The sequence below is a fragment of the Bufo bufo genome, chromosome 4, assembly GCF_905171765.1.
Source record: "Bufo bufo chromosome 4, aBufBuf1.1, whole genome shotgun sequence".
NCBI classification, from domain to species: domain Eukaryota; kingdom Metazoa; phylum Chordata; class Amphibia; order Anura; family Bufonidae; genus Bufo; species Bufo bufo.
Genome location: NC_053392.1, coordinates 535,896,768 through 535,918,671, shown reverse-complemented (window position 1 = coordinate 535,918,671; position 21,904 = coordinate 535,896,768).

The following is a 21,904-nucleotide window of genomic DNA, read 5'->3' as shown; positions in this document are numbered from 1 at the left end:
ACCTTCAATATTGTATTACACGTATCTTGGATTAAAAGTCGTTTTTCCAGTTGGACTTTATTAAAAATGTATTACATATTTTCAGCAGTTCTTCTGCAGCCTTCCGTTTCACTGCATCTGCAGACTATTCCTTCTCCTTCTCAGCGAAACCCATCAGAGAGCTGCTTGGACAGCTCGATCTTTAGCCTTCATCTCTGACAGACTCACTTAAAGGGGTTCTGCAGTTCGGACCCCCAGCATCTGATCAGCAGGGGTCCGACACCCGGGACCCCCACAGATCAGCTGTTTGAGAAGGCAGTGGCGCTCCAGGAGCGCCGTGGCCTTCTCTCTGTTTTCAAGTGAACGGAACTTAGCGCCGCTCCGGGCCATCGGTAATAGTCGTGACATCACTGGGCTTGAGGAAAACAGAGAGAAGGCAGCGGCGCTTTCCATGTTTAGAAGATTTGTCCACAGGTAACAGCAGCTTGGGGAGAGTTGTAGCATTCACAATCCAGCTGCCCTACCCCCATACCCTAGTGCTAAAGACACACTTTACTTGCTGGATGGGCATTACATTCATGCCAAATATACAGGAGTATACAGCACTGTCTACCTATTACATCCAATGATATTTCATCTGATGGTAGACTTCATCATCTTCTCCCGTCAGCCCAGATCATGACAGATTCTTCCAGCCACAACTTGTCTCTGCCAAGTTTTCCATGCAGACATTTCAAATTTCAAATTTTTCCATCATCCTTCCCCTAGGGGTGCCCAGCAGGATTATGGTGCTGCTGCCCCCAGTACTGTGCCCACTGTGTTTCTTAATGGCCCTAATACTATACTGCAGAAATAATAGTGCTATAAATATATTTCCCCCTCATAGTAAACATGCTCCCAAAAGTCCCACCTGTAGCATTAATTCTGTCCCATTAGTGAGCTTATTAGTAACAGTACCCCCTACAGTGCCTCCAATGGTGATAATGTTCCCCAAGAGTGCCCATGGTAGTAGTAGAGCCCTCCATAGTGTGCCCAATAACAATAATTCCCCCATAATGCTCATAGTAGAAATTATTTTCCCCACAGTGCCCACAGTAATAGTAATGCCCCATATAGTGCCTCTGTAGTAATAATGCACCTCATAATGCATCAAATAGAGAATAAAGCCTCCCAAGCAGTAATTTCCTCCTATAAAGCCCCAGTGGTAATAAGGGCCTCCTATAGTGCTTACTGTAGGAATAATGACACACCCCCTGTAGTGCATCCAGTAGTGATAAGGCCCATCTATAGTGCCCACAGTAGTAATAACCCCCCATATAGAGCTCCCTTCAATATGAAGGCCCCACTGTAGTGACCCTCGTATTAACAAAGCCACTGTATAGTGCCTACAGTAGTAATAAGGCCACCTATAATAGTACCCCCAGTATTAATAAAGATCCCTATAGGGGCCTTACTAGTAACAATGCAACAAAATGTTATAATACCGTTTATAGTGTTCCCAGTAGTTATAATGCACCCAGTAGTCTGCCTGTAGTGCAACATTAGTAATAAGGCGCCCTATAATAGTGCCCCCAGTATTAATAAAGCTCTCCTATAGTGCCCTCACTAGTAATAGTGCTCCCAGTAGTTATAATGCACCCAGTAGTGTGCCAGTAGTTATAATGCCCCCCTATAGTGCCCACATTAGTAATAAGGCCCCTGTAATAGTAATCCCAGTATTAATAAAGCTCCCCTATAGTGCCTTCACTAGTAATAGTGCTCCCAGTAGTTATAATGCACCCAGTAGTGTGCCAGTGGGTATATATTTACAAATACCTTTTTTTACTTAGAATGTCTTGTTTTGTCTGGGGAGCAATCATTAGGATAAATAAAATGGCCGCCATCCTATTAGTACACACAAAACCTGTCCTAATCAAACAGGAGGACAAGTTACTTCACCACAATGAGCCATGGTGTTGCCTCATCCTCCTCTCTGCTCTGCTTGTCAGGAATCATGATCCTGAATACAGGGAAATCTCTGTGGGAATGGAGAGTAGACATGAGAGGAAGGTGAGGTGTGGCTAATGAGCAGCAGCACTTGTTTACAGTCTCCATTATTACAGCCCCACATTACCACAGCCTGTCAGTCCTCTCTGTACTTCATGTCTCCTCATTAACTAAATTCCCCAGAGATTCAGCTAAAGTTCATATAATCTGTATTCAGGATCTTAATCCCTGACAAGCAGAGCACAGAGGAGGATGAGGCAGCTCTTTACCTCAGTGTTCTAAAGTAACTTGTCCTCATGTCTGATCAGGACAGGTTTTGTGTGTACTAATAGGACAGTGGCCATTTTGTTTCCCCTGATGATTGCTCCCTAGACAAAATGAGCCATTATAACTAATGAAATGTATTTGAGAATATATTTATAAGAAAGTAATATTTAAGTATTTTCATTCTCTTAATTCCCGGAGAACCCCTTTAAATACTTACATGCCTCCATCTGCAATGCAAGCCACATATCACTTTTGGCCTGCAGCCTGAGTTGTCTGTGTCCCAGCACAGGCGGTTGCGATGATGTCATCATGCGCTAGCGCTGTTGATACATCCTCTCATTGGCTTCAGGCCTCACTGCTGTGTTCAATTGTATCGCCATCCTGAGAAGTGCAATACAGTTGAATCTGCTGTGGCTATTAGGTTCGGGACCCTGGGCAAAACCCGGGGATGAAGCCCCAGATATTCTAGCCTAGCTACACCCCTGCTGGGCTTGTACATATAACATTTTTATTGCCGTACAGAATTAATTAGACCAGGCATCCTCAAACTGCGGCCCTCCAGCTGTTGCAAAACTACAACCCCCAGCATGCCCGAACAGCCTACAGGTATCAGCCTACAGAAGGGCATTGTGGGAGTTGTAGTTTTACAACAGCTGGAGGGCCGCAGTTTGAGGATGCCTGAATTAGACAATTAGACAAGTATCTTACAAAATAAGACTTCCCTCATAGGGGCAATAGAACAAGTGGGTCTCTTAAGATGGAAAGCTGGTCATTTGTAACATATCCCAGACTGATTTATGGCAGGACAGAGAAAGGGCTTTAGAGGAAGACATAAATGAGGCTGCAATTACAGGAGAGCAAATCAATATAGGACTTTCCAGTTGGCTAGATGAGGACTGAAGTGTCGCTCTTTCAGGATAAGCTGTAGACCTTTGTGTCAGGAGGATTAGCAGAAACACAAGGAAAGATCATTATTTGATTCTTGAATAAGCTGTAAGTCAAGGTGAATGCGAAACAAAGATCAGACTATTTCAGAAGCAGGAGAAAAATAACATCTAAAAAGAAAATTACAACAGACGTACAGTATAACGCAGCGATCCAACGAAAGGCGGTATACGTCTTAACTACAATTACATCACATACACACACGAGATGTGTATGTTGTTAGATCGTATTGTGATGTGGGGGGACTCCTCATAAGAACCGGAATTGTATTATTATTATTATTATTATTATTATTATTATTATTATTATTACTATGATTGTAGTGTTCCATGATAATTTTAGGAAATTAGCAAATCCTGACTCTCTGTATCTACAAAGGCATTGCCAACCAATGCTGCAGCTTCCATAACTGTTAGGCCTTCTTCACATATAATTTTTTTGTGGTAGTCATGAAATGTATGTGCTTTCTTGATCACACAAGCCATACCTAGAGCATGATGTGACTAAAAAAAGAAAAAACACTATGGACATAAAAATTTCAAAGTAAAGAAAAAAGACAAACGACAGTACAACATTTTTATACTGCATTTCATAAAGCCTATAGCTAACATATGGAGGTGGTGTTTTTTCCCCTTAAAAATGAAAAATAAAATTGCAAAGTTCACAAAAAATGCTCCCCCCCCCCCCCCCCCCCCCCCCCCCCCCCCCCCCCCAAATAACGTGCATAACCAGCCTCATGGCATTACTGATAGCATGGTTCCCTTTCCCCAGGGAGAAGCCAATCGAGCATGCGCCATGCTGCTCCACCCCTCTATCGGATGCTGGAGATAGCTAAATATCTCTTTTTTGACCAGCCGCTCCATTTATTTCAGAATACAGAGCCCCCCATTCCCGTGATCAGTGGGGGTCCCAGTGATCATACCTCCACCAAGTTAATAGTTATCCCTTATCCTTTTGATAGGGATAACTTGTTATAACTGGAATAAACCTTTAAAGGGGTATCCCTATCTGGGACATTTATGATAGCATAAATGTCAGATAGGTGCTGGTCCCACCCCTGGGACTCGCTTTTATCTCATGAACCGGACCCCCTGAAGTGACGGGAGAGCAGCCATGCATGCGCAGCCACCCTCCGTTCACCACTATGTGAGTTCCAAAAAAGCCTGCTGGTTCGGCTATGTCCGAGAGTCCCATAGCAGTGAGTGGAGAAGTGGCCATGCTTGCTCTCCATTCTCAGCTATGGGACTTCCAAAAATAGCGAAGTGCGCTTGATCAGCTGCATTTTTTTGGAAGTCCAAAAGCAGTGAATGGAGTGCAAGCCGTGCATAGATGGTGCTCTCTCCTTCACTTCAGGTGCCCTGTTCTGGAGACAGGATGGGTTCCCAGAGGGGGGAGCCACAACTGATGCTGATGGCATATCCTAGTGATATGCCATGAAGGTTCCAGATAGGAATACCCCTTTAAGTCTTGCAAACTGATGAAATAATGTTAGTGCCTCAACATGTTGTGTATCAAAGAGACAGCTGGTGTCATAGCTAAATTTTCTCTTTAAGTATGAGAAGTATCTAACAAAGAGAGCATACGGTGAGGAGGCAGATCACCCACACGATGCCAACACAACTACATTCAGCCCTGGTGAGCTGTATTTAGAAGAGCAATTTATGCAATACTGGAAATTCTTCTAGAGATGGTTGTCAAAGTATGTCGTAACTGTATGAAGAGCAATCCAAGGCAGACAATGAAAGTGGCGGTTGGAGGATCTGAAGAGGCTTTGTGCTGGTGATTAGAGATGAGCGAATCGAAGTTTACGAAGTGGAATTCAATCCAAATTTCAGGAAAAATTCTATTCGCACAGAAGCCGAATTTTCTCACGCTTCGTGGTAACGAATTGCATTTTTTCTTAAAATGGCTACTGCACGTGTTAGGACATGGAGCAAAGATCTCTGGGAACGAGGGATCACCCACAATACCATGCATGCAGCCAATCAGCAGCCAGCCAGCCCTGTGATGTCACAGTCCTATAAATACCATTTTGAATTCTGCCATTTTCCAGTGTGCTTAGTGCAGGGAGAGACGTGAGCAGGCGATAGGAACAGTGATAGGAAATACTTTATTGTGCTGAAAAATCGATTTAGAAGTTCAAGGAAAGATTATTCATAGTGTAGGGAAAGGATAGGGAGGCATTATCTACACTATAAAAGGAGAACAGGGTGCAATAGGAGAGTGTACAGCCTGGGTAATAGGAGCAATTCTATTACACCTTGCTGCACTAACTGGGGATACAAATTGTACTAAATGATAGCTCAGTAATTCCAGCAAACCTTGCTTGTAATTGGGTTGCAAGTGCTGAGTGACACAGCCATTTACGGGGTGTATTAATAGAGAATATATGTACGTCCTATTAGCTGTTCTGCTGTGAATTTTGATTGTTATATTTTTTTTGGGGGGGGGGGTGTATTAATAGGAAATGGAATACTTCTTAATTGCCATTCTGCGGTGAAGTTAGGCTACTTTCACATTAGCGTTTTTGATTTCCGTTTGTGCAATCCGTCATGGACTCTCACAAGCGGTCCAAAACGGATCAGTTTTGCCCTAATGCATTCTGAATGGAAAAGCATCTGCTCAGAATGCATCAGTTTGCCTCAGTTCAGTCACCATTGCGCCCTGGAGGCGGACACCAAAACGCTGCCTGCAGCGTTTTCCTGTCCGCCTGACGAAGCGAAGCCAAGCGGATCCATTTCAAAACGTTTTGCTCACTGAGTATGCTCAAGAATTGTCCCCTCCCCCAGAAGCTATTCTGATCGGCCATCTTGGAAGACAAACAAACTGGTAAGTATAGAAAGTTTTAATGTCTATCTATCTATCTATCTATCTATCTATCTATCTATCTATCTATCTATCATCTGTATCTCTTTCTATCTACAGTCAGGTCCATAAATATTGGGACATGGACACAAGTCTAACATTTGTGGCTCTATACACCACCACAATGGATTTGAAATGAAACGAACAAGATGTGCTTTAACTGCAGACTGTCAGCTTTAATTTGAGGGTATTTACATCCAAATCAGGTGAATGTGTAGGAATTACAACATGCATATGTGCCTCCCACTTGTTAAGAAACCAAAAGTAATAGGACAATTGGCTTCTCAGCTGTTCCATGGCCAGGTGTGTGTTATTCCCTCATTATCCCAATTACAATGAGCAGATAAAAGGTCCAGAGCTCATTTCAAGTGTGCTATTTGCATTTGGAATCTGTTGCTGTCAACTCTCAAGATGAGATCCAAAGAGCTGTCACTATCAGTAAAGCAAGCCATCATTAGGATGAAAAAACTGAGAGATAGCAAAAACATTAGGCGCGGCCAAAACAACAGTTTGGAACATTCTTAAAAAGCTCAGCAAAAAGCTCAGCAACACCGGAAGACCACGGAAAACAACTACGGTGGATGACCGAAGAATTCTTTTCCTAGTGAAGAAAACACCCTTCACAACAGTTGGCCAGATCAAGAGAAGACTTCACCAGAGTGAATACAGAGGGTTCACCACAAGATGTAAACCATTGGTGAGCCTCAAAAACAGGAAGGCCAGATAAGAGTTTGCCAAACAACATCTAAAAAAGCCTTCACAGTTCTGGAACAACATCCTATGGACAGATTAGAACAAGATCAACTTGTACCAGAGTGATGGGAAGAGAAGAGTAAGGAGAAGGAAAGGAACTGCTCATGATCGTAAGCATACCACCTCATCAGTGAAGCATGGTGGTGGTAGTGTCATGGCGTGGGCATGTATGGCTGCCAATGGAACTGGTTCTCTTGTATTTATTGATGATGTGACTGCTGACAAAAGCAGCAGGATGAATTCTGAAGTGTTTCGGGCAATATTATCTGCTCATATTCAGCCAAATGCTTCAGAACTTATTGGACGGTGCTTCACAGTGCAAATGGACAATGACCCAAAGCATACCGCAAAAGCAACCAAAGAGTTTTTTAAGAGAAAGAAGTGGAATGTTATGCAATGGCCAAGTCAATCACCTGACCTGAATCCGATTGAGCATGCATTTCACTTGCTGAAGACAAAACTGAAGGGAAAATGCTGCAAGAACAAGCAGGAACTGAAGACAGTTGCAGTAGAGGCCTGTCAGAGCATCACCAGGGATGAAACCCAGCGTGTGGTGATGTCTATGCGTTCCAGACTTCAGGCTGTAATTGACTACAAAGGATTTGCAACCAAGTATTAAAAAGTGAAAGTTTAATTTATGTTTATTATTCTGTCCCATTACTTTTGGTCCCTTAACAAGTGGGAGGCACATATGCAAACTGTTGTAATTCCTACACCGTTCACCTGATTTGGATGTAAATACCCTCAAATTAAAGCTGACAATCTGCAGTTAAAGCACATCTTGTTTGTTTCATTTCAAATCCATTGTGGTGGTGTATAGAGCCAAAAATGTTAGAATTGTGTCTATGTCCCAATATTTATGGACCTGACTGTATCTGTCTGTCTATTATCTATCTATCTATCTATCAATCAATCACTGGGGGGGGGAGCTGATGACACTGGGGAGATTATGGCACTGAGGGGGGAGGGGCTGATGGCACTGGGGGGAGATTATAACACTGGGGGGGCTGATGGCACTGAGGGGGGCTGATAGCATGTGGGGAGATTATGGCACTGGGGGGGCTGATGGCACTGAGGGAGGGCTGATGGCATATGTGGAGATTATGGCACTGAGGGGCTGATGGCATGGGGGGAGATTATGACTGGGGGGCTGATGGCACTGAGGAGGGCTGATAGCATGTGGGGAGATTATGGCACTGGGGGTGCTGATGGCACTGAGGGGGGGCTAATGGCATATGGGGAGATTATGGCACTGGGGAAATGATGGCACTGAGGGGGGGTGATGGCATGTGGGAAGATTATGGCACTGGGGGGGCTGATGGCACTGAGGGGGGCTGATGGCATGTGGGGAGATTATAGCACTGGGGGGCTGATGGTGCTGAGGGGGACTGATGGCATGGGAGGAGATTATGGCACTTGGGGGCTGATGGCATTGAGGGGGGCTGATGGCATGGGGGGATATTATGGCACTGGGGGGGCTAATGGCATGTGGGGAGATTATGGCACTGGGGGGGCTGATGGCACTGAGGGGGGGCTGATGGCATGTGGGGAGATTATGGCACTGGGGGGCTGATGTCACTGACGGGGGGCTGATGCCATGGGGGGAGATTATGGCACTGGGGGGGGGGGGCTGATGGCATAGGAGAGCTGATGCCACTGGAGGGAGCTGATAGCACTGAGGGGGGATGATGGCATGGGGAGATTATGGCACTGGGGAGGATGATGGCACTGAGGGGGGCTGATGGCAAGGGGGGAGATTATGACACTGGGGGGGCTGATGGCATGTGGGGAGATTATGGCACTGGGAAGGCTGATGTCATGGGGGAGCCACCGTGCTTCTCGTCAGACCCCATGCTTCTAATCAGCCGCCATATGCGTCTCCTCAGCCGCCGTGCCTCTCATCTGCCACCGTGCCTCACATATGCCGCCGTGCCTCACATCCACACTCCTTTTTTTTTCAACTTCAAAAACATGATCATGGGAATAATGTATATATATTTTTTTTTTAGAATCTTCGAAAACTCATTTAAATAACAAATTTAAATTGGAAGGATTTTCTGTGGTGGACAAGCACAAGCTTAACTACTCAAAAGTAAGTTCTTGAAATAAATATTTTATAAATGTGATATCTCTGTCAATGGTGCTCTAAACATGTTCATATACCGTTTTTAATCTGCATTTGGTCTTGTATTATGTCTCGTACAGATGTCTTCACCATCTGCATCTGAGGATCTAAGCCCACCCAGAAGGAGAAGGCGAATTGCGCAGCCAGTAAGTATAGCAAGCAATGCTTGGAGTTTGAAATACAGTTGTATTCTTTGCATTAACCGATATGTACTTTATTGTAGTCTTCTTCATCATCTGCGGAGGAGGAGCATCGCTCCTCCGAAGGGGCCTCAGCCTCATCAAGGGGAGGTGAACCAAGCAGGGACCATGGCCGACAAGAAGTAAGTATATTTATATATATTCTCTTTAAAAAAAATATTATAATGGTTCTAAATTTTTTTGCTATTTTTTTGTTGTTGTTAGGAACCTGCACCTAGAGCCGCCAGGCAGGATCCCTCCAGAGTTCGTGGGAGAGCCCGTGGCGGTCAGGGACGTGTAAGTATCGAATATATAGTTCTAATTTGCATTTGGTTTTTGGACTTTCACTAAATTTAGTTTTTCTTTTCTTCCAGGGTTCCAGAGTCTCCACCAGGGAAGATAAGGAGTTCATTGTCCCTCACATCGATAATGATCTTCTCATACAACTGGTGGAGGCGAGTCCCACTTTATGGGACCACACCAACTGCCACCATGCCGACCATCAGCGCAGCCAGCGGCTCTGGAGGGATATTGGTGAGGCATTATTCACCACCTGGGGGGATCTCAATGCTGTGGCTCAGAGGCAATGTGGTAAGTACAGCAATATGTATTTTTACCACAATTATATTGTTAACCTAACAGCATGCTAATTTAAAAAAAAAAAAAAAATTCACAGTTCAAAAGGTTCTCATTTGGTGGCGGTCAATCCTGGACCGTTTCAAGAGGGATTACAACCGGGAGGTTCAGGACCCGAGTGGATCCACAGCAACGTCAAGGCCGCCATATATGTATAGTGCGGCCTTGGGGTTCCTAAGACAGACGCTGGCACTAACAAGGTTTTTTTTGAAGGACTGGAAAAAGTGTTTGCTTTCCTCTCCCTTTGAGTGCAAGGGGCTGTCTGAGACAGAGGAGTGTTTGGCCCCTCTGTTTTGGGCAACCCCCCTATGGTTGGAGGTAGCCATAGCATAGAACCTGGATTCAGTATTTGAAGGCCAATTATTAACTTTTTTTTTTTTTCTACAGAACTGCCAGCAGCACTCGGGCGCCTGACCCACCTCTTGAGGTGGACCCGGAACCAACCACCACCCCCAGTCCTGCTGTCCGTCATGAACCTGCTCAGGACAATCCCGGTCCCCTACCAGGTTCCTATGTTCAACAGAGGCTCTTAAATTTCCGCCAGAATTTGAAAGCCGTGTTGAACAGCCAGAGATTCGGTAGTGATTTTGTGAACCTTGTAGAGATTGTATCTGATGCTCTAGAAGGTTTTGTGGAAGAAATAAAGTTAATGAGGGATGACTTGATACGCCTTTAGGAGGGTGCGGAGTGGGTGCGGAGTTGGTGCGTCAACTCAGCCCTCACCACCTTTATGCGCTAACCTTAATCCATGTGATGGACCAAATATTGCCCGAACAGGTGCATGACAGTGCATGAGTTCAAAAACATGGTTGAGAATGGGTCGTGGGAAATCTTCCACCGTCCCTCATCCCACACCTACCCCTCATCCCACACCTATTCCCCATCCCCTTTCCGACAACCTTCCCATTCACGGCAACCTTCCCATTCCCGAACACCATCCCATTCCCCCGCCCCCCCCGAGCATGTGTTCCCTTCTGCCTCATTTTCTTCTTCTCCTTCTCCTCCACACGATCTTTCTCCCAATTCTTTCCAAACTCCCTCCTCCACATATGCTCGGGAACCCTCCAGTTCTGACCCTTCCTCTCTCCACACCCCACAAATTCGTCCTACATCCTTTCCTGGGGCCTGTCATTTTTATTCAGCCTACACGGAGGACAGGGGTGCTAGCATTGCCAGCCCTACACAGTCCACACCTCGACGGTCCACCTCCCCTTCAAAGTTTCACAACTTGTAGATTTTTTTTATTTTTTATATATATACCGTATATCTATATTGTTATATTTTTCTCTAATAAAAAAAATGAGTTTACTTGACTGTGTGTGTGTTTTAATTGTCCGGTACAGGGGATCAGCAACCTTGGGCACTCCAGCTGCTGTGAAAGTAAAACTCATGTCTGCTCACTACTCTGCGTTTATTATAACACCCTTGGGAGTTTTAGTTTCAGAACGGCAGTAGTACCAAAGGTGGCTAAACCCTGAACATTTTATGTTGCATGATCAATAAGGAGCTAAAAGATAGCCCATTATTGATCGTATTCACCTTAAAATTGGCACATGAACAAGCAAATGCTTGTTCATCGGTCAATCTTGTGCCATTTCACATGAGCCCTTGTGGGAGTCACGGTCTATGTGAATCAGCATTATCACGAATTAATTAACTACAGAGCGCTAAATTAAAATTTCACTCTTTAGCTAATAATTTCCAGATGACACTCTCACATAACTTAAGGGACATGCAAAGGACATGCTGCTGTTAAAGGTGTTGTCCGGGCTCAGAGCTGAAGCCGGACCAACACAGAATTTTACCCGGGCAGCCGCACAACGGAGCATTTCAAGCTCCAATGCTCTCCCTTGCCCTGCTCAGGATCGGGCAGGGCAAGGGCTTACAATAATACACTGCTAGGCGGAGAATTCCGCCAAACAGTGTGTTCAGTGACGTCACCAGCTCTAATGGGCAGGCTTTAGAGCTGCCCTAGCCGTTTTACAGGCTAGGGCAGCGCTAAAGCCGGCCCATCAGTGCTGGTTATGACAAAGGGGCTCACTGATGGGCATAAGCCTCCACCTGGCAGCGCTACGGAGACCCCAGTACGTCACCGAATCTAAAAAAGCCTCTGCCCTGCGCGATTCAGCTCAGCTTAGTGGGGCAGTCTGGGTAAAAAAAAATGGGTATGTCCTGGTTCAGCTCCGAACCCAGATAACCCCTTTAACAAGCATTATTTCTCGCGACAAGGCAGGTTGTGTAATGTTGTTAAACAACAAAAACACAATGGTACCTTGCAATATTGAGGAAGGGCCAATAGCTTAAAGGGGTATTGTCTCAACAAAGACAATGGGGGCATATCGCTAGGATATGCCACCATTGACTTATAGCTTATAGTTGCGTACCAGTGCATGTGCACGCACCTATATCGAGAAGATGAAAGTGTTGGTAGGCGCACTGCGCAGGCACATCATCCCCCTAGCTGAATAGGCTGTTTCCATCGGGCCTATAAAATTGAATGGGAGCAGTGGCCGGTCATGTGCGGTGCACTCCCTTTCACTTCTATGGAGAAATTGCTTGGTGGTGGATGGACCGGACTCCTCGAGCAAACTTACCTTGTGTGGCTATGTCACCGATATAGGTGTGGGTCCCAGCATTGGGACCCGCACCTATAAGGGGGGAATATCCTAGCAATTTTCACCCAATTAATGGAGAAACCCCCTTTAATAACCATATGTGTAGCTACTACCCTTCACGTTTATTTCACAAAAGCTAATGCCACCCATGAGGATCTGGACCGTGTGCATGTTCACAACAGTGATGCTGCAACGTGAACTATGCCATGCACAAAATCGAGACGTCATGGGTAGCATTAGCTTGTTTGAAAACAATTAAAATATATCACCAGTGTAGCTAAAGCATTCTTTGGGGCTGAGTAAAAAAGAAGACACAAGGTGTATACAGCAAAAACTTTGATTTAATAGAAGATCAAACAGTTTAAACAACAATTAAACAACATTATCCTGCCAACTCACTCTGCCTGCTTCAGAAACAAAATAATCAGCGAAATTGTCCCTCATTCGGGCCAAGGCAAGGGTTGAACGATACCCCAGATGTTCCAGCCTGGTGAGTGTGCAATCAACCTCTTGCGGGTCCAGGCGCAGTGGTTCCTCTGATAAAAGATAGTTATGTAGAACTACACAAGCTTTAACTATATTGTCTATGGTTTCAACCTTAAGATTTATGGCTTTGGTGAGAATACGCCATATGGCAACTAAAATGCCAAAGGCGCACTCCACCAGTCGTCTAGCTCGTGTCAGTCTGTAGTTAAACACGCGCTTACAGGACAGAATAAACGCCTCTGGTCATCCTTTTGGAAGTTATAGGGTAGGCCCAATACTGGCGTCTTCTTCTTTCCTGGGCACATCTTCTCCATCTCGCTTTCAGGATTAGTAACCTCAATCTTAGATGTAAGTGTGCAGGCAACATGGTCCACACAAAGAGCCTGAATGGAGGTTTCCCTGCTTAAATATACTGTAAAAGTGGGTGGACACTTTGAGACACGCTTCCTCCTTAACAATGGATTTGCTAAACGGAAACCAAAACAGAAACAAACGTGACGAACAGATCCGCTTTACAGACTGATCGAACAGATCCATTTAAAAGGTTTACGTTCGCCTCCGTTATTTCATTTGTGTGACGGATCCGTTTCAAATGGATCCATGAAACGCTAGAGTGAAAGTAGCCTTACATTGTACTACAGCCTTTTTTGGGGTGTATTATTTTAATTTTAATTTAATTCTTTTATTATACAGTATGGCAGACAGGCCTTTCATAGGGAATAGGCAGTGGACAAAATGTTTCTGTCGCAGGCAGAAGTAGCAGCAGAAGAAGGAGGGGGGGGGGGGGGGTTGGCAGCAGGAGTCGCAGCGAGAGGCCTGAGCTAATAGCGTCACCCAGCAGTCGTGTCTTGACTAGCAACCCAGCGCTTGAGTGACATGAGACACCCCCAGCCAAGAGTCGGTGGGTTCCTCTGACACAACGCTTAGTTGGCATGGCCCGGCAGCAGGCCCTGTGCCCCCAACTGTCCTCAATCTGCCTCTGTCATTTTCCTGGCCCTGAGACCATTGAGGGGCACATCAGTGACGTGCAGACAGTAGCGGTTGATGATGATCTAGCCGATTGCACTTGGGAGTCGGGTGAAGAAGGGGCTTCATCATAATCAGGAGAAGAGGGTGGCAGCTTGCACATGAGGCAGTGGCTGAGCCAGCAAGGTGGTAGCGTGGCCGTGAGTCAGCAGGATGGCAGCAGTGTGAGGTTGGGAGCCAAACATGCCCTGGGTAAACCACCCGCTTCACAGGAGCCTACCTGCCCTGAAAGTAGCGGTGCAGAGGTTCACGGAGGCAGCGGTAGCAGGCAGTCAGTGCGGAGTGTTGGGGGGAAAATGACATACTCAGCAGTGTGGCAATTTTTTGTTAAGCCGCCGCAGGAGGTGAACATGGCCATTTACCAAATTTGTGGGCAGAAGGTGAAGCGTAGCCAGGGTGCCAATGTTGGCACCACGGCCCTGCGTCAACACATGCAGCGTCACCATAAAGTGGCCTGGGAGAACAGTGGCTCTGATGTGGTGGTCCAGCCTGCCGCAGCAACCGCTGCATCACCCAGTGGCAAGCACCCGGTTTCATGCAGTCAAGGCTCCACCACCTCAGCAGAAGGGAGCTTCTGTCCTTCCCATCTTCTACTGGTCCTGGTGCTCCTGCTCCTCGTACTCCTTGTCAGTCATTTCGTCAGCAAGCGATTGCCAAGAGACAACAGTATGCATGCACTCATCCAACGGCGCAGAGGCTGAACCTGCTCCTGGCCAAGTTGCTGGTGCTGCAGTCCCTCCCTTTCCAAGTGGTGGACTCTGCACCTTTCTGAAAACTCATGGCTTGTGCCGAGCCAAGGTGGAGAGTCCCAAGTCGTCATTTCTTTCTGAAAAAGGCAGTACCAGCCCTTTACACATATGTAGAAGGTGGGCCAGTCCTTGAGCCTGTCTGTGTTTTCCAAAGTACACGGCAGCGCCAACGTGTGGAGCTGTAACTACGGTCAAGGACAATATGTGTCCTTTATGGCCCACTGGGTAAATGTGGCTCCTGCCCAGCCACATCAGCAACTTGGCCAGGTGATGCCGCTTCCGCCTCCACGTTCTCACGCCGTTGGTCCTGCGACAATGTCCACCTCTGCCTCCTCATCCTCCATGTCCTCAGCCTCCACTGCAGGGACAATTCACAGTATTCCTCCAGCATACCACATGTGCAGGGCACAACGGTGTCACGCTGTTCTGCACCTAGTTTTCCTAGGCAAACGGAGTCACACAGAGGAGGAACTGCTCCGCGTCCTTCATCAAGTAATCGAATCCTGGCTTTCTCCTCGACAACCCAAAATCGGAACCATGGTGACCGACAACGGGAATAACATGGTGTCAGCGCTGTGTCAAGAAGGGCTGAGCCATGCGCCCTGCATGGCGCACGTGTCCAATCTGGTTGTAAAGTCGTTCCTGAAGTCTTCTGCCCATCTGCAAGACATCCTGAAAATGGCCTGGAAACTTTGCATGCACTTCTGCCTCTCGTCGCAAAGCACACCCTCCTTGAGCTGCAGCGGCAGAACAGCATCCTCCAACATAGGCTGCGACGTTTCCACCAGTTGGAATTCCACCTCCATATGTTGGACCGATTATATGAACAGAGAAAGGACATAAATGATTCCTTGATGATACAGGTGGACAGAGGTACTCCCCTGTGTAACTTCGATGTTAGCCAGTGGCAGCTCATGCGTGACACCTGCCATTTGCTCGGGCCCTTTGAGGAGGCCACTTTATTTGTCAGCTGCCAGGACTACGGGATGAACAACGTCATTCCACTGATTCATGTCCTGGAGCAGATGCTGCTAAATCTGGCTGGCCAGGGGACCGGAGACATGGCACCTACATCTTACGGCCACATGAACCCTGTGGGGGAGGAGGAGGACATTCAAGCACAAGCAACGTGTAGAGAAATGGGTGTTTTTTTTACACAGGTGACAGAAGAGGAAGAACATACTGCTGCCAGCTCACCACATGTCACTGTGCCACTCTGTGGTCTCCTCATGCTGCCGCCACCTCAACACTGGAGATACAAATTTTACTGTAGGCCAGTACAGGCCCCAAAAATTACGCATTCACCTGACAGAAAAAAACTTGTGATGATGTGGCTGGAGGTACATTAGGCAGTCACTGGATAAAATTTTTACTGTAGGCCAGTACAGGACTCAAAGATTAGGCATTCACATGATAGAAAAGAACTAGTGATGATGTAGCTGGAGGTACATTAGGCGGTCACTGGCTAAAAATGTTACTGTCGGCCACTGGAGTACAGGCCCCAAATATTAGGCATTCACCTGACAGAAAAGAACTTGTGATGATCTGGCTGAAGGTACAGGTCCTTCTCAAAAAATTAGCATATTGTGATAAAGTTCATTATTTTCTGTAATGTACTGATAAACATTAGACTTTCATATATTTTAGATTCATTACACACAACTGAAGTAGTTCAAGCCTTTTCTTGTTTTAATATTGATGATTTTGGCATACAGCTCATGAAAACCCCAAATTCCTATCTCAAAAAATTAGCATATTTCATCCGACCAATAAAAGAAAAGTGTTTTTAATACAAAAAAAAGTCAACCTTCAAATAATTAAGTTCAGTTATGCACTCAATACTTGGTCGGGAATCCTTTTGCAGAAATGACTGCTTCAATGCGGCGTGGCATGGAGGCAATCAGCCTGTGGCACTGCTGAGGTGTTATGGAGGCCCAGGATGCTTCGATAGCGGCCTTAAGCTCATCCAGAGTGTTGGGTCTTGCGTCTCTCAACTTTCTCTTCCCAATATCCCACAGATTCTCTATGGGGTTCAGGTCAGGAGAGTTGGCAGGCCAATTGAGCACAGTAATACCATGGTCAGTAAACCATTTACCAGGGGTTTTGGCACTGTGAGCAGGTGCCAGGTCATGCTGAAAAATGAAATCTTCATCGCCATAAAGCTTTTCAGCAGATGGAAGCATGAAGTGCTCCAAAATCTCCTGATAGCTAGCTGCATTGACCCTGCCCTTTATAAAAGACAGTGGACCAACACCAGCAGCTGACATGGCACCCCAGACCATCACTGACTGTGGGTACTTGACACTGGACTTCAGGCATTTTGGCATTTCCCTCTCCCCAGTCTTCCTCCAGACTCTGGCACCTTGATTTCCGAATGACATGCAAAATTTGCTTTCATCTGAAAAAAGTACTTTGGACCACTGAGCAACAGTCCAGTGCTGCTTCTCTGTAGCCCAGGTCAGGCGCTTCTGCCGCTGTTTCTGGTTCAAAAGTGGCTTGACCTGGGGAATGCGGCACCTGTAGCCCATTTCCTGCACACGCCTGTACACGGGGGCTCTGGATGTTTCTACTCCAGACTCAGTCCACTGCTTCCGCAGGTCCCCCAAGGTCTGGAATCGGTCCTTCTCCACAATCTTCCTCAGGGTCCGGTCACCTCTTCTCGTTGTGCAGCGTTTTCTGCCACACTTTTTCCTTCCCACAGACTTCCCACTGAGGTGCCTTGATACAGCACTCTGGGAACAGCCTATTCGTTCAGAAATTTCTTTCTGTGTCTTACCCTCTTGCTTGAGGGTGTCAATGATGCCTTCTGGACAGCGGTCAGGTCGGCAGTCTTACCCATGATTGCGGTTTTGAGTAATGAACCAGGCTGGGAGTTTTTAAAAGCCTCAGGAATCTTTTGCAGGTGTTTAGAGTTAATTAGTTGATTCAGATGATTAGGTTAATAGCTCGTTTAGAGAACCTTTTCATGATATGCTAATTTTTTGAGATAGGAATTTTGGGTTTTCATGAGCTGTATGCCAAAATCATCAATATTAAAACAAGAAAAGGCTTGAACTACTTCAGTTGTGTGTAATGAATCTAAAATATATGAAAGTCTAATGTTTATCAGTACATTACAGATAATAATGAACTTTATCACAATATGCTAATTTTTTTAGAAGGACCTGTACATTCGGCAGTCACTAGATACAGATTTTACTGTAGGCCAGTACAGGCCACAAAAATTAGGCATTCACCTGACAGAAAATAACTTGCGATGATGTGGCTGGATGTACATTAGGCGGTTACTGGATACAAATTTTACTATAGGCCACTGGAGTACAGACCCCAAAAATTAGGCATTCCCCTGACAGAAAAGAACTTGTGATTATGTGGCTGGAGGTACATTAGGCGGTCACTGGCTAAAAATGTTACTGTCGGCCCCTGGAGTATAGGCCCCAAAAATTTGGGCATTTACCTGACAGAAAAGAACTTCTGATGATGTGGCTGGAGGTACATTAGGCGGTCACTGGATACAAATTTTACTGTAGGCCAGAACAGGCCTCAAAAATTAGGCATTTATCTGACAGAAAAGAACTTGTGATGATGTGGCTGGAGGTACATTAGGCGTTCCCCGGATGAAAATTTTACTGTAGGCCACTGGAGTACAGGCCCCAAAAATTAGGCATTCACCTGACAGAAAAGAACTTGTGATTATGTGGTTGGAGGCACATTAGTCGGTTACTGGCTAAAATTTTTACTGTAGGCCAGTACAGGCCCCAAAAATTAGGCATTCACTGTAGCTGGCCAGTTAAGACTTCTCCTAGTTTGCTGATATGCTTTATATGTGTATACAGCTAAACCTGCTAATAACCTTAATACAGTTCCTATGTTTATGTTTTAGAGACAAAAGCAGAGTTATTTACTGTGACATCATGTTTTGGATGTCATATAACTGTTATATTTTGTGTTCACAGAAGCAGAAAAAGATAATATTCCTTTAAGATTCATTTTGTAATGTAAGGTAAGCTCAGTGACACAGCAGAAACAACAGAAAGCATAGTGTTAACCTAAATACCTATTTTGAGGCCAAAATAGGTATTTAGAACAGTTATATAATGTTCATATTGTTAGTATTGTGATTAGTACTGTATAATGAACCAGTTATATGTGTGTTTACTTACAGTTCCTCCAAATTCAAATACAAATTGCAAGCTACAAATAGCAAGCATACAAATTCAATTGCAAACTACAAAGTTCACAATCCAAATTCAAATTCCATATTGCAATCCAAATTGCATACAACCATACCAGATCATACTCAACCAATCTGCAAATAGTTACTGCTAATTGCATACTGCAAATTGCGACCAAATTCAGCAAGTGAACTATTAGTTAGATCTCAGATATACCTCTCAGAGAGATCATAAAGTGCTTAAATAACTTTAAGTGAGAGTAAAGATACTCAAGAGAGAAATATATCCACCATGTTATGTTAAATGACAAGATTGAACAGTTGAACCACCCTCTTATGCATACCGCCATTTTGTGATATCTTTTCAACACGTGTTTTGTACATGGACTATCTGCTGCGGAGGAGGCAGTGTTATATATGAAAAAAAATTGAGGTTTATAAAGAAGTTATTTCAAGCATTTGGTGTGCTTTTTAAACCTACTGTTTCCATAGAACGGCGGTAGAGGAATTACAAGGAATTACAGAGTAATAGACAGTTTGGTTAGATTAAAAGTCAGAGATATCAAAATTCTTCGCCACAGCGCAAAAGGCACTTCATAGTGCTGCTCCTACCACAGTGGAACTATTGCCCTCAGAGGGCGAAGTGATAGCGCTCCTCAACTTGCGCAGTAAAGAGCGCATTAAAGCAGTGGCGCGCAAGCATATACCGCTGCGCAGCAACTGTTCCCTGAGTGAGCAAGCAAAGACATCTCAGCGGAGCTACCATAAAGGCCATATAATGTGTGCATTAGTCAAACTGCAGCCGACTCTTAAAGTGGCAGAACGGCAAAGGCAAAATAGTCAGAGAAAGAGCGACAACCCTCCTGTGATCCTTAAAGAGAGAAAGAGACACATGGTGGGAGTCCAAAGTCCAGAGCTAGAGTGCCTGCACCGCTATCCATGGAGAGGCCATGTACTGCAGCCAGCTAGTTTCCCGTCACTAGGCCCAAAGCCTGCAGCAGCGTATCCAAGCCAGCACATGGCAAATCATCACAGATCATCGCAAGTCTGCACAGAGCATTGCATCACATCAAGAAAAGACAAGTCTCCTTTAAGACAGACATTTGTTCCAGCAACCTTCAGATCGCAGTTAGTGATGGACGAACATCTGCCGGGACGGTTCGCGAACGCGAAGGTTATCAAATGTTCGCGAACCGCAAGTTCGCGGCCGGTTACATTCATTTTAATGGCAAGCGAATCTTAAAAACCTTCAGCTCATATTTGCAGCCAAGAAATAATTACTAGAAGTGCACAAATAGTCCCACAACATGGACAGTGACATACCAGATGTACAGTATTATTCGAATTTGCGATCTCCATTCATTATTTCTTTCAATGCAAAATATCGGCAATATAATTTTTGCGTACGCGCATGCGCAAATGCACTATACAGTACCCAAATGCACTATAGAGAAAGTATATTGGTATATAACACCCCGCTTCAATCAGTTTTTTTTGGGGGGGACTGGTATATCACACCAGTAGAAATTATTTGTTCCAATAACGCTTGTCCCTCTATATACCTGCAGTATCGCAGCAGAACCGCACACAACTGCCGCACAGTACAAATTAACTATAATATACTTTCTAACATAGAAAGTATATTATAACATTGTACAAGGAAGGCAATCTATTAGAATATACATAAAGATAATAATGTTACTATGAGGGTCCATTCCCACATCCGTGTTTTGCGGATCCGCAAAACACGGACACCGGCAATGTGCATTCCGCAATTTGCGGACCGCAAATCGCCGGCACTATAATAGAAAATGCCTAATCTTGTCTGCAATTGCGGACAAGAATAGGACATGTTCTATTTTTTTGCAGAAACGGAAGCACAATGCGGATGTGGTTTTTCAAAATTGCGGAACAGATGCGGACCCATTTTGTGGATGTGTGAATGGAAAAGATATCCCTCAAAATGAAAAGTAATTAAATTATTAAAGTTAAGCAAAAAGCATAGATGTGGTAGGCAATAACAAGTGCTCGGCGGCACTAAATCAGGTGCTCGGCGGCACCAAATCAGAAACCATATGTCCTACCACAATCCGGGGGGTTCTAGTGCACATCCATGAATCCCAGAGGGAAAGCAAAAAACATCCATCCCTGGGCTAGATGATGATGTGGTATTGAAGGACAGGGTGGGCAAAGAACTGTCCTAGATATTGCCCTACAGGGGGGTGCTATTCTGGCCCTGATAGCCTAACCACAGACCACCCGCCCTGATAAGAGCGACCCCGTCTGGAACCTTACCCTATATAAAAATGGCCCTAGTAAGCCCCTAGCCCCTAGGCCCCTGACTTCCAGGTGATCACTATATAGATCTATGTGTTTTTGACTCATTATAAAAGTATATTATAAGTATATCGCACCCCTCTGTGTATCACACATATCAAGAGCACACCTATACCAGTTCTTAAAAAGACTTTTGTGGCCCTATTAGCTAGCGTTTAGTGTCCCTAACAGCCTGTCCCTGCTCCACACAGCAACCTCTCCCTACACTGGCAAAACACTGAATGTAAAATGGCGGCCAGATCAGGTTTATTCATAAGGTAGGGGGTATGTCCATGTGCTGAAACATCTCAATTGGCTGTCCTGTACCACCTGATGGATGTGTCAATGGTCAAAGTTCTTCACAATGTAAAAGAATATGGCGGGCGCGAATATCTCCATATGTTCGCATGTTTGGCGAATCGCGAACACGCAAAGTTCGCCGCGAAACGACCGCCGGGCGAACGACAAGGCCATCCCTAATCGCAGTATTCTGCTCTTCAGAATAAGGTCAGAGCTCTCCTTTTATTACTTGTCAGTATTGCATTTAAAGTGAAAGGACTCTTAATATTCGTATTGATTGTTATAGCATTTAAAGTAAAATGTCTGAACCCAGTATTACCATGCCACTGTTAGAGGATACAAAGATAGATAGAGTAGAGGGGAAAGAGCAAGGGAACCTGTCTGAGGTAGAATAGTCTGATGCAGCATTAGTCTTCCCTCAAACAAATATAGCCCAAACAGATGAACTAAGCTGTTCATCACATGCCAGAAAACCGACCCAAAGATACTGGAAAATTTGGAGC